Source organism: Lissotriton helveticus, chromosome 6 (assembly GCF_964261635.1).
Source record: "Lissotriton helveticus chromosome 6, aLisHel1.1, whole genome shotgun sequence".
Taxonomy (NCBI): Eukaryota; Metazoa; Chordata; class Amphibia; order Caudata; family Salamandridae; genus Lissotriton; species Lissotriton helveticus.
Window position 1 is genome coordinate 1607665906 of NC_136067.1, and position 14431 is coordinate 1607680336.

Consider the following 14431-nt stretch of genomic DNA (forward strand, 5'->3'; position numbering starts at 1 on the left):
CCCAGCTTTCGCTGGACCGTATGCCATAGTTTAGCCGAGTGATTGGTAGGACCTGTGAGGGGGTATCTGCTGGGCCTTGAGTACAGTGCAGCCTCAAAATGACCCCCCGGTAGTAGCCAACGGTCCATGGCAAAACCCAGATCTGCGCCGTCTGCGTACATGCCCTGATTAATGGCCGAAAGGTGGGCGGCCCAGTAATATGTCCGAATGTCCGGGAGCGCAATACCCCCGTCGTACCAGCCCAGGGTGAGTTACTGAAGGGAGATGCGAGGCATCCCCATCTATAGCAGCTCTCGCAATATGGATTCAATAGACGCAAAATAGGAATGTGGAACCAAATCAGGCTAGTTCTGCAGGGCGTATAAAAATCTTGGCAGCGGCATCATTTTAAAGAGCGATGCCCGTCCAAGGAGGGAGAGCGGTAACTTCCTCCACGAAGCTGAGTCCCGCCGGAAGCATTGCAGGGGGGAGGAGATTACGTTCGTATCTAGCGGTCCTATCTTTGGAAATAAAAATTCCCAGATATCTGAACCCATCCGTGGTGGTTGTAATTGGACAGTTCCGAGGGGACACCGGAGGGTCTCCGTGTAGGACATACATAACTGACTTGCCCCAGTTGATACTATAACCCGAGTTCTTTCCGAAACTCCTAAGAATATCCATGGCTACTATAAGTGATCTACGAGGTCGCGTGAGGTAAAGCAGGATGTCGTCAGCATACAACGAAATCCTGTTCTCCCACCCATCAGTCCAAAGGAGACCTTTCAGGGACAGGTCCTGTCTGATCCAGGCCGCAAGCGGTTCCAGGGATAAGGCGAACAATAGTGGGGGACAGGGGGCACCCTTGTCGTGTCCCCCTCTCCAGATTGAAAACTTTGGAGAGCTTGTTATTGACTGTCACCTGGGCCAAAGGCTCAGCATAAAGGAGACAAACCCATCTCATGAACTAAGGGCCGAATCCCAGCTTCCGGAGAACCACCTTCATATATGGCCATTCCAGGGTGTCAAAAGCCATTGTGGCATCTAATGACACCACTACTGCGTCCTCCTCAACAGTGTGGCAGCGCCCTAGGACTCCATGTAATCGTCGAAGATTAAGTGCCGTGTTGCGGCAGGGCATAAAGCCCGATTGGTCCGGGTGGACCAGCGTCTGAAGGACAGGCCGAAGCCGGTTAGCCAGCAATTTGGCCAAAACCTTTGGCTCCGCATTGAGCAGCGAAATAGGTCTATACTAAGCACATGCGTCTCTTGGCTTGCCTTCCTTAGGGATGGCCACTATGGTGGCTATGCACTGGTCCCGCGGCAGCTGACCCCGATCTCTACTTTCTTCGAACATTTGCTTTAAATAAGGGCTGATAGTGTCAGCTTAGAGCTTGAAAAGCTCAAAAGGCAGACCACTTGGACCAAGAGCTTTCCCCGAATGAAGGTCACCGATAGCGCGACCCACCTCCTCGGTGGTGAGTGGCGCCTCAAGGGCCTCACGGTCCTCTTCCGACAGGGCCGGCAGCCGGATGTCCGCCAGCAAGTCAGTGGAGTCTTCCTCCGGCCTGTTCGACCCCCTGCTATAAACCTTCCGGTAGTGCAGTTCAAAACTCATGAACAATGTCAGCTGGGTCTGTGACAGGGCCCCCCGAGTCAGTTCTAAGCTCCATAACTACTTTTTGCATCTGCTGTTTCCTATCCAGCCAAGCTATCAGCTTGCCCGCCTTATCTCCCTGATCGTATATCCTCCCTTCCTTGTCCCTGATGACCTTTTTAGCGGCATCAGTGGCCAGCGCTATATATTCCGCGCTTTTAAGCTGCATCTGATGGGTCGCCCTCGGATCATCCCGGTTCGGAGCTGCCGCCTCCAATGCCTGAAGGTCTGTCTCAAGTTGGACCAATTGAGCCTCTCGCTCCTTGCGGCGACCAGCGATGGCCGAGAGGGCTTCCCCTCGGATTACCGTTTTGAAGGCCTCCCATAGTGTCACCGCGGAGTCTACTGTCCCAACGTTTTAGTTCAACACTTTCTTCAATTAATGTCTGAGTTTCTGCACTCTCTTGTTCAGGACCAAAGTAACAACACTCAATATCATCACAAATCTTCTTCACATCTGAAATTGACCATGCAAAAGAGCACTGTTCAACTCATTTTATTTTAGTGCTGGACTTTTTGCATAATACACTCTTCTCACTAACTTCCGCATTTGAGTATGATGTACTGCCAACATCATGAAATGATGAAAAACACTTTGACATACTTTTCTAGAAAGACAAGCCAGAGAATGACTTTGCAATCCAGTATTTTTTCTAACTCTGCAAGGGTCTAGTCCTTATAACATCTTAATCTTTTGTTTAACACTTTTTTTTACTATATTCTGGTAAGAAATTATGTAAAAGATCAATAGATTCTTGTTGTACACTACAAATACTACTGCAATCCCAAGTGTACACTGGGGCTTTAGCACGTCTGCCTAGATCTTCATCAGCTATCACTTCTTCTGCATTTCTGGGAACCATTTTTTCTTTGTCAATTGGACAACCATTTCTAACCTCATAAGCTTGACCACTGGTGTCACTTGCATGCAACAAATCATTGGTCTGAAAATAACTCTCTTCATTAAAGAAAGGCTCTGAACTTGAAATGTGTTTCCATTCACCCAAAAAAAATCACAAAAATTAATTCTGTTATTTCCTCTTTTCCTCTTACTTTTGGCCTTCATTGAATGGATTGGTTTATCTAGTGATCAAATTCTGTTTAAAACTAAAATAAATAGTTTTCTTTTTACTTCAATATCCTTTTCAACAATGGATTCAATATGCGTCTTCTTTTTATAAAATAGTGATCTCTTTTTATATTTCTTCAAATCTTTCAGCAAATTATGTACTACTCTATTATAAAATATTTTTTTTCGTATCTCTTTATACTGATTTTCTCTTCTTTTACCATAAGTTGAATTTTTTGATTCTATATTTGCTTTTTTTCCTTTCTTAATATTTAGATTTTTTTTTGTCGTTGAAGCATTATCACTGGTTTCAACATTTTGAACCTTCTTTTTCGGTCTAGAAACATTTTCAATAAACTTCTTAGTAATCTTACCAGAAGATTTTCTCTTTTTGGCCACATTATGTTGCTCATACAATACTTGTTGAGTTTTCTTCAAGTAAATGTCCTTTAGCTCTCTTTTTCTTTTTCTACCTTTTTCAGGCATGATAACTTTATTTTAATGATGATAAACAATATCTGTAAAAAATAAACATAAATAAAAGTATATTATTAATCTTATAAATTATACTTTTCTATTATTATGCAAACACATTCTATATAGATACTGACAGAGGAATTGTATACCTTAAATACAAGTGTGAAAGTGGTTATATTACACCACATGCATAGTGCATAGGAGCCGGCTCACTGTATGAGTACATGCATACTGACTGAATGATTACAGTACTATAAGGAGATACACTGGGTGAATTCATAATTGATTAAGTTTTACTTTAGTGAATGAATTAGTACATGGTACTGAAAGAGTCACTATGAGATTGTAAGAGCAGTCCCATGGTGTTTGCTGCAGTGTATGGATACTAACTGGGGAATTGTAGGCCTGAAACACAACTATAAAGGTGATTAGACCAGTACACGCATAGTGTATAGGACTTTAAAACACTCCATGTCTAAAAGCATGTTTTTTACAAAACAAAATGGAGAAATGTGCGCAGGATGCATGAATCCGCCGTAAAAAAAATAAAAACGAAGTATGGGCTCCTGTACTTGTTTAAAAATTAGCTACCTGGGGAGGGCCAAATCCCGAAGTCTAAAATATTACATTTCATTGGGGTTCAGAGGAGTCCTGTAGCCCGGGGACTGCCATTCCTCAGTGCTACAAAATAAATGTGTTGGGGGACTCAAAGGTACTCCCCAGTAAAATACTTGGGTAGGAGGGGTTTAAAGGCCCTATCCAGCTCTGGGAACCGCAACTCTTCGAGGCTTTCAAAAACAATGGGTCGGAGGGCTCAAAGGTCCCTCTAAGCCCCTGTGATCACCACCCTCCGGGGCTTTTTATACTGTAGGAGAGAGGCCGTGTGGCCCCCATTCTGGAGCAGTTGAAAGCCTTGGGGAACACCACCCCCCAGGACCAGCTCCTACTGTGTCTCGGGATGCCTACCCCGAGACACTGCTATTTGCTATAACAGGGTAGGAGTCGAGGTTCCAGGTCAGTTATAGCAAACTTGACGGCATATTAACAAGTGCCATTTCGCCGCATTTTAAAAAAGAAAAGAAAAATGTGTTGAAAATTATATCGTCCTATTTACTAGGTGACGATAAGATGCATTAGCATGTTAGCAGCCGGTTTGGTAACGGCTGGCCTCGCATCTCCAAAGAGTTGCAATGTAGGCGTTCCCAGAGGCAAGGTATATTTCCCTTTGACAATAGAACATAGAAGAGGGGAGTACGACAATAGTGTTGTATTTACAAGGTAACCCTGCACTTGAGGAGCGATACCAAAACTCTTGCTAATTGTGGTTTATGCAGGATTCTAAAGCAATCACTGCACGCATTTTCCTCTTTCAAAGCGTGCTGTAGAATACAGCACGCTTTAAAAGAGGAAAAAACGAGGACAAATGAAAACATTTCTTCTTGTTTCTCTTGCCTACGCCACCCCTATACTGACGCAGCAAACTGATGTATTTCCAGGTTTATGATTTCTCATAAATCTGGAAATGCATCAGTAGAAATGGGTGTTGCGCGGGAACCCTCACAACAACACCCATGTGAAGAACTCTTTTCCTCAGACCCTCCTATTGCCATAGAGTGGCAAATACTTTAGGAAATGTCAATGTTCATAAGGCCATCTGTTTCTTGCTGCATCATTACCATCATATTAGTGTTGAGAATGTTTGATGGCGGAGGCTTGATGGTCTGCCCACACATTGTACAGAGTACTGGCAGGCACTGAAAACACAAACAGCAGGAAACCAGGACAGCTACTCCTAATGCAAGGAAGATGAGGACCTTCCAACCCCACTGGGTTCTGCAGGAGTCGGGGTAGGAGTCGGTGATGTAACAGGATGGAAGATCAGTAAGAGCCAACCAAGGATAGTTAGGAGGAGGGAGACAAACAGCGTCACCACGGTGACCATGAAGCATCTGCTATGTCAGAGACCGGCATCTTGTTTCTGGATACGGGTGTTTGGGAAGGCGGCCATTGTGCTAAGCCAGGTACCCCTAGTGACTATCTGTGATTGGTGGTTGTTTCACTGGGTGCAGGGGCCGAGGGCCCTTATGGTTTACCTCAGTCTTACAAACAGCACTACTCTCAGCCAAGGAGGATCACAGCGCTACAGCCTATTGGCACTTGGCGAAGTCAAGGGCAAGCCTTCCCTCTGGAGTGTAAGTTGTATCTGTCGGAAGCAGGGACAGTATGGTCGGGAAACAATTGTTCTTGATGCTGAGCAGTGTTAAGGGAGGGTTCCACCCTTCCTTTTAGTATGTTGTCACTCTCCGCGTCAGTAGATGTATAATGCAGTCTGGCATCGCTGAATGAGACAAACGTCGGGACTGTTTCTGTAAAGAGTACAAAAGGTCTTAGTTAGACTGTACAGACAATCAGTACCCAATGCTGTACAGACATATTAGTAGTATGGGACTGAATATCAATCATACTCTGTACTGTGTTTTCAACCATGCCCTCGTCTACCAACCACCTAGCGGGACCTCCTACATACAGTCCTTCCCTTTTTCTAAGAGCTGTTTGTCTGGCCGTCTGGTCAGCCAGGGCATTGCCTTTCCCAACATCATCTCTAGTTTCCAGGGCTGCATAAGGCAACATGGTTGTGCAGTGGACCCCTCCATACTCGAACGAGTAAGCGGATACCATTTCTCTGATGATCACAGGGCAAGTGACAGTCACCACAGGTTCAGCCAACTCGGGTACTAAGAGGCATAGCACACACAGCTGTAGATTGTCCAGATGTTTGAAGGCAATTGTTTCACAATGCTGTATTTGTAAAAATGTGCTGATTATGCGTAACATACCAGAACTATCTCTGCTCAGCGGAAAGGAGGTGATTAGATGGGCGGGCAAGTTCAGGGATGGGGTTAGGAGGAAAGAATGGAACACAAACTCATGAGGCATAAGGAGATCATGTTCATGAAGTGCTTTTAAAGACTGGCTTTGAAGGTCTTTAGTACAATTCGGGGTCGCTCTGTGTACTTTCAGAGTCAATAGACTACAATTTAGGTTGAGCATGTGCAACCAATTGTGTTAGAAATGTGTCTCCTGATTCCAAATTCAAGGGCATTGTCCAAGGCATTTTAGAGGGCTTAAGGCAGCAGGTATCCCACCTCACTGGGCTCCCTTCACGGAAGCAAAACAAAACCAACTTGTATCCATGGGGGGACGGGGGAACAAGCGCAAATCTACCCAAAACGCATACACACCTAGGTTTCATGAGTATGGGAATATAAAGCAGACAGAACAGTGTCTGCTGTGGCAAGCAGAGGCAAACCTATTGCCACTAGACGTTAGCCTCAAAGTCACAATAAATGTCTACAGCCAGGAAGGGATTACCTTGGTGTACCCATGCCAACATTGTATGGCTTAAGACCATGTCCTAGCCAGGGATGTAACAAAGGCCTGTACAGACCTTGTGTTGCACGGGGAGAGGGAGGGGGCGTAGGGATTAGCAGGTATGATAACCTTGTATCGTCCAAGTCAACTAAACCCCTTTCAAGGGCAACAGTGACACATGATGGCAAAAAGAACATGAACCTTAAAGGTAACTTTACTTTAGGTGTGAAGCCTAGGGAGTCATGAAAGAATGTGATGGGGACACATGAAAGGACGCCTCTGGCCCAGTGTTGCGGTTGAGGAGCTCGAGATGTCCCTCACACTTACGTTTTAAGTGCCGGAAGTGGGCAACAGCAAACCGGACTCAGTTTCGCTGTTCTACAGAACGCAAAGGATGGACGGACAGAACCCGGCATTTATTTAGTCGTCCCATTCATGTACACAAATGAACTACAGTACTGGTCTGCTCAAAAGAAAGCAACCCCCCTCCCCCCATGTCACCCAGCAGAGGCATTTGACTTCACTTCACCCTGAACAAAAAGTCAAGCTGACCTCATTTCCGCGCGCACTGTTTGAAGGTTGCGACCTTTTGAACAGCCCCTCATAGCGAACAGACTAGAAGTGACTTTCGTAGAGGAAGGTGGAAAAAGAGCCTGTGAGAGGAGGAAGCAAGTCCATGTTGGTGCGTTAGATGCCCGCTGGGCAAGCTTTAGATTGGTGGGCTTCCAACTTGTGTCATAACTCCTCGTGTGTAGTGAGAGGGACATGTTAGGAGTCTAAGAAGCAATGCAGTAAATTCCATTCTGAAGGAGTCACGCGCGCACCTAGAGGGTTACATATTCCTCAACCAAAATGTGCCTATCAATTCTATCATCCTAATGAGAGTTTGAACCAGCTCACTGGGATTTGCCTCAGGACAACAAACTCAAACTATACCAACACTTCTGGATGATTAAAGCCACACATTCTCCAGATAAAGGCTAAACAACTAATATCGAGTTTATGCAATCGCTACTCTGCTTTTTTTTTTTTTTTAAAGACAGAAAATGGTGTGAACCCCACAGCTAGGGTGCTAGTAATTTGCATTCGAAGCAGCAGAAAGTCTCGGGTTTAATGCAGCCCAGGGCTACATGTCACTTAACCCCTTCGGTGCTCATGACAGAACGGTTCCGTCATGAGCGTCGGTTGGCCTGTGCTTATGACGGAACCGTTCCGTCATGGGTCCATAGGTTCTTTAGAACCTTCAGCACCGCAGCGGAATTCGCGCAGCACTGAAGGGGTTAATAGGGCCCTAAAGTGGTCCTCCCACCCCACAGTATACAAATGATTACATACATAAATACAATGGCGTGGATTGCTCGCATACTGGCATTTACAAGGATTCCTTTAAGAGCGGCGGGGAGAGCTACTTGGTTTCTGAGGACACGGCTCCCAGAGAACAATCGCCCTCAGGAGCAACAATGATTCTGTGCCATGTTTATTTGGCATCTCGGTATTAACCATTACCCAGCTTTATGACAGGCGACAGCTTACACGCGAAGGTTATTTTAAAGTTTGAAACTAAAGGTCCTCTTGTTAAAGAGGGAATATGTCCAGCCAACATTTATTAAATCCGACAAACTCCTCTGTGTGACCTCTAGGGCGGCCTAAAACTGAACGCGAGGAAGAGTAGGGCCATTCGATGTCTCACAATGATGACCCAACATGCCGGCAACCCGGACTGTACAGAAAGGAAGGACTTTCTGCAGTTGCACAAACCTGTCCGGCACTAGGAATAAAAGCAAAGGTTTGGGACATTTTAATATCACACTACATCAACGGGTGGCTGGAGCCTTACCTCGGAGGGATACTGGGTGCACAAGATAAACAGCAGAATAAAATGGGGGCTTTGGAGGCAGGTTGCAGTTTCTCCAAGCACGCTAAGGAAATTTGGGGTGAGCAGTTCAGGCTCCATAAAGTGTTTACTGTCACATCAGCAAACAACAAAAGACCAGTTTAAGTGTGCCTAGTAGTCTGGATGCACTAAAGCATATAATAAGTGATGGGTGGAATGTTTGAATTAATCTCAGCCACCAGTAATTCCTCAGGCCGCATCCCAGCCTAATGTTATTTTGCCTAAGTACTTCATCTTTTGCTTTTTGGTATACTGTAGTAGTCTGGATGGCCAGTCTCTACATAGTCCCTGCTTTGACCTTGCATTATTTCCACTTGCCTCTGTAGGTCATTTTCACAAGGGGACGAAAAAGCTGACTGCAGAGCGCAGGGAGGCCAGTCGGGGGGGAATTCAACAATTTATATAAATCCTGCTTAACTGTAGACCACGGGGAAGTAGGAAAAGGGCGGGTAGGGGTAAGGCCGCAGGGGTTGGGTGGATGGAGACTTGTTGTCACTCCCATAGTGAGGACAGGGTTAACGGGCGTGGTTAGTGTCATGGGAAAGGTCGGGTGGGCTGGTGTGACAGGGGGAACAGTAGGAGGGGCAGTGGGGGCAGGAGCGGGTGGTAGTAGGGGGGCATGCGGGGTATGAGGAGTCAGGGCAGGGTACATTGGGGCATATGCAGGAGGACTTTCTAGCACGGTATCAAGCAAAGAATCACTTTCTTCTCCTCCCTCTATATGGACCTTTCCTTTTTCTTCATGGGCTGGATAACATTTTTGTACTTGTCCCCATGCTCCCTATCAGCTATTTCTACTGATTTTGTTATTCGATTTTGTAAATTTTCTCTGGCGTGGTCGGCCATTGACATACGTTCTTGTTTTCTTTCTTGCGCCTTCTGTTTTCTAGCTCTCTGTTCTATCTCTTTCCTCCAAAATCGGACGGATTCAAACATGGGCGGGCACGTTTTTCTTTTAATTAACTGTTTCTCTAAGTTGGCGAGGACTTGGGAGTCAAAGGAGCCATAAAGTGGCCACTGTAACTCCGCGTTACTTTTCGCGGTGTATTTCACCCAAAACGAGGAAAACATTATGGCAGAAGGGCCATGTTTAATATACATGGTGTGGCCAGGAGTTCCTTCTGGAGGAAGCGAGCAGGCCTCCTCCAGCTGGGAGTCCTGCGTACACATACAACAACATAACCTCTTGAATTTACTACTGACCGGCATGCTTTTAAACAGATAACAGACACCAGCGGGTTCCTAAAACTCACCTCGCTTGCTTGTCTTTTGCAAAGGACAATAATTCATACAGATTTCATACAGAACAGACACCAGCGGGTTTTTAAATTCACCTTGCTTGCTTGGCTTTGGCAAAAGTCAATAATAAATTGGCTTTTGCGAAAGTCAATAACAGAATCATACAGACTTGATGGATGATCAGTCCACCCTTACCTTACAGGGGTAGTTCTCTTCTCAGACGTAGGGCTGTGTCCTGCTCCAGAAATTATTTGCTAGGGGACTCCAGCGAGAAGGCGGGCAAGTGGCCCAGACCGGGTGGGGAGGAACAACGGGTAAGTTGTTCGGTCTACTGGAATATAACAAGAATCCTTGGGTAGGGCGCCTCCATCGGAGTCTCTCCGTGCACCTCCTCACGTCCACCGGGCCTGACCTCCGTACTCGTGGAGTCCCTATTCGGGCGCCATTTGAAGAACCGGATTAACCCACTTACAGGGTCTCGGTGGCGGGGGAACCGCCCAAATCTTCCATACCCTTCATACGTAGTAAAAGGAGACACAGGAGCCTTCGTCTGCAGGAGGAACCCAGATTTATTTCAATAGCCCGGGCTATGGAACAGAGTCCCAAGCTAGTCAGAGACAAAACCCTGGAGCCTGCTACTTTACTCTGTAGCTTACAAGCCTTTTATACATTTATCATACCATTCTTTTGACTGCCAGTCCATTGTCCAATCAGGGCAGTGTTTGTAGTTGATAGCTTGATCAAGGCGATGCTTGTAGTTGGTGATCTGGTCAAGGCTTGGTACACAGAACATTGTCCACTCTATGCTTGTAATTGGTGACCTGGTCAAGGGCTTGGTACACAGAGCATTGTCCACTCTGCTTTGATCAGGGCTCTTTCTTTCAGGTCATTGTTCAATTGCCTGATCAAAGCCTGGTCTTTCAAGTCATTTGTTTATTTACCCTGATTAGAGTCCAGCAGTCAGACTATTGTCTAGCTAACCTGATCACTGTGTCAAGGATGTTTTATCAGGCTGGGAGCAGGAGAGGAAAAATGAATCATTCACTTGGGGTGAGGGCAATGTGGCTTTCTGATGAACTGAAGAGAACAGGGGGTTGGGTGGGTGACAGTTCCTGGGCAGGAATGCAGGCCTGCAAAAATGGATTTTTGTCGTGCTGATAGACTTTTCCTCGTACATCAGGAAAAACGACCAGGTGGGTTCTCTGAAAGTGTTTGACACGAGATGGCAATGCAAAAACCCATGGAGTCCTGTTAAAAATGATTGTTGATCGAAAAATTCTTTTCCTCACATGTCACGCTCTTAACACGCAAAATGTTGTGTGAACAAGGGTGATATTTACAAGCACCGGTTAAGTCACGGAGGATCACTTTACCTGTGCTTGTAAATATCTCTTAGCAGGCTGCGCCACTGGTGCATCACACAAAGTGATACACTGTCCGCGCAAGGGGCTTGTAAATCTCACAATGTAATTCTACACAAGCAACACAACTACCTGGATTTTACCAGGAAAAACACATTAATTATATTAAAAACAAAACCCCCGCATAAAACTCCTCCGAAATTACTAATTTACCTTTCAAATTGATTTGTAGATTAAGAAGAATGTCAGTAACACACCAGATTTTCTCATACAGAATCTCTGTACTGCCCTACTAAGCAAAACCAAAAAAATGGCAGTTTCCCTCTCATTCTGCGCACCTATACATGTAAATATTAAATCATATTAATCCCACATTAATTCAAAATCTGACACACATTTCTATTGGTTACACAATTCAGCCCTTTCCAATTGACATAAGTTTGAACCCTACCCCCAATCTGCTTTCTGCCTGTTACCATGGTAACATTACATGGAACACTCAACTCCCCCCACAGGTCACAAGTTCAGCACACAATGTTGCTAATCCACATAGCAAGTGTGCTTGACTTTTCAAAATATCACCTTATCTAACGTAATGTTCCATTCAAACAGTTTTTTCTTAACGAATAAGAAACATTCTTTTAAAAAACAGAAACATGCACCCTACTTTTCTAGAATGTTTTTAAACAGCCAATCAGTTCTATTCTTTTTTCAAAACTGCACCTTATCCACCATTTAAAAAATCTTACTTTTCAAACTGCCATTTCATTTACAGAGACCATCTGAGATCATCCAGACCTCTTTTCAAGATGCTAAGAGTGTGGATTGAGGGACACAACTACATTTTCTGGAGCCAAAGGTACGCATAAAATAGAGCCATTGACAAAGACCTAGGTTTGCCAAATGTAGACATTAAATGGATTGGACAGAGAGGGTTAAAGTGGCACCAATTGATGCCATTGGTTAAATCCTTTTTACATCTCCAACACCCTGACCTCATAATTGTGCACTGTGGTGGCAATGACCTAGGCACTTTGACTGGGGTAGGTCTGGAAATGCTTATGAAGGACACCTTTGGAGAATTGATGTCACTTTTCCCCCAAACTGCCTTTGTGTATTCTAACATATGCCAAAGGCAAAAATGGAACTGGTCCAATAAATGTTGTCCACAGATTGAGAAAGCTAGGAAACATGTCAATAAATCTGTTTCTGCTTTTCTCCGAGATTATAGGATGGGGTCAATTTACCACAACAATCTGCGTTTCAATATGGATGGCATCTATAGGACAGATGGTGTACATTTTACAGATGAGGGTGAACTTTAGACTCTGCATAGGTACTTACTTGTAAGTACCAAAATCTCTCAATAAACACAAGGGCTCTTTTTAGAGCCACCCAAAATCTAAACACATAAGCTTCATGTATATCTGAAAAATATTACTTTTTTCCTCTTGTAGTCGTGCGTCCGACACGTTAGAGTCGTGCACCCAATGCGTGCACACCAGGGAGCCATAGCAAACATCAGTAGTGGTCCCTGGGACTGGAGGGGCCTTTGAGCCCCCCTCAAACATTTTTGAAAAAGCCCCAGGGGGTAGCGGGCCTTTGAGCCCCCCACCCATCTATTTTGATGGTGGGGTGGCGGTTGAGCCCATTAATGTTTTAGCCCCGGAGGGTGGCGATCCCAGGAGCTAGGAAACCCCTCTGGGACCCCACGATATTTAAAACTTTTGCCCCTGGGATTTGGGCCCCCTGGTAGCTAATTATTAAAGCCCGCACTTCATTTTATTTGTATGATCCGAGCACCCTAAGCACACCCTGCCGTTTTTAGAAGAAAAAAAATAAAGAAATGTTGGGCCCTGGGAGTCGTTGTGGGATCCTCTAAGCAGGTATAGAGGGTCAAGATATTTCTACCCTGCCCCCTTTATACGTTTTCCACACTTGTTCTACTGACTTCTTCAACCTCGCTTCTATCGAGGCACAAAATGGCTGCCCACACTTCCTGGTTTCGAATGTTGACAGCCACTTGACAGCCAATTAGCATTCAGCGCATGATCGGGACGGTGCGCTTATAGTGCGCGCAAGATGCGCGGATCCACCAAGGCCATAGTTATATATGTATATTTAATTGTAATTTTCTCAGGAACTACTGAATGGATTTACACCACATAAGCAAAAGACACGAGTCTGAACCAAGGACTACCACTTTGCCAAATTTGGTGTAATTCCGTTCAGACGTTCGGGCTAAATAAAAACCCCCAGTGGGCTGATGCGCTGTGGCGTTGGGCAACCTGTTGTAGTACATCATCTGTTCAAGGACTCCGACCTCCCGTTCAGATAACGCCGGTTGGCGCCATCACGGGTCCGCCCTGGAGCGGCTTGCTTGCTCCCCGCGGCTGGACTCGAGCCGCAAACATCCCAACATACGAGTTGAGCCCTCTGTATGAAGCAGCCACTTAGTCGAAAATTTTGCATCCATTTTTTTATTCGAGCAGATGTAACAGGAGACACATCCGGACACAGTCATCTCATTTTCCTCTTGCCAGCCCGGTTTTGGGATCATCATCCCTTTCTCAATGGCAGCTGGTCACTTTGAAAATCTTGCGTGCACTCCAATGTTAAGAGCCTGCCCCAGTGGGCGTGTCCGAAAAACGGCATTCTGGTTCTTGTGGTGCTGCAATTATGATAATGTCTCAAGTGAGTTTCTTCAAAGTGGCAGCAATGTAAAATTAAATAAAAATCCCCAGTGGGCTGATGCGCTGTGGCGTTGGGCAACCTGTTGTAGTACATCATCTGTTCAAGGACTCCGACCTCCCGTTCAGATAACGCCGGTTGGCGCCATCACGGGTCCGCCCTGGAGCGGCTTGCTTGCTCCCCGCGGCTTGACTCGAGCCGCAAACATCCCAACATACGAGTTGAGCCCTCTGTAGGAAGCAGCAACTTAGTCGAAAAATTTGCATCCATTTCTTTATTCGAGCAGATGTAACAGGAGACACATCCGGACACAGTCATCTCATTTTCCTTTGGGGTGAACCTGTGTGTTTTTGATAAGTAGCGGCTAGCCCAAGCCGCGGATTGAGCCACACTGCAGCAGCGGTCCCGAGGTGACTTCATGGGAGGTCACTGACACAACGGGAGGTAGTGCCAAATGAAATGCGGAAAATGCAGTATTCCAACAACAGAATGACTGCTTGCGCCCACGAGGGTTAATACATGTTTGAAGAAATGCAAACTCGGGGCAAAACTCACTGGAGGTGTATCGTGGTGCAACTACAAGAACCAGAAGGCCACAGCTGTGACCACGCCCACTGGGGGAGGTTCTGATGTATAAATAGGAGCACCGTGTTTGCCTCGCTGTATTGCGAAACTGAACGCCAATGAATAAG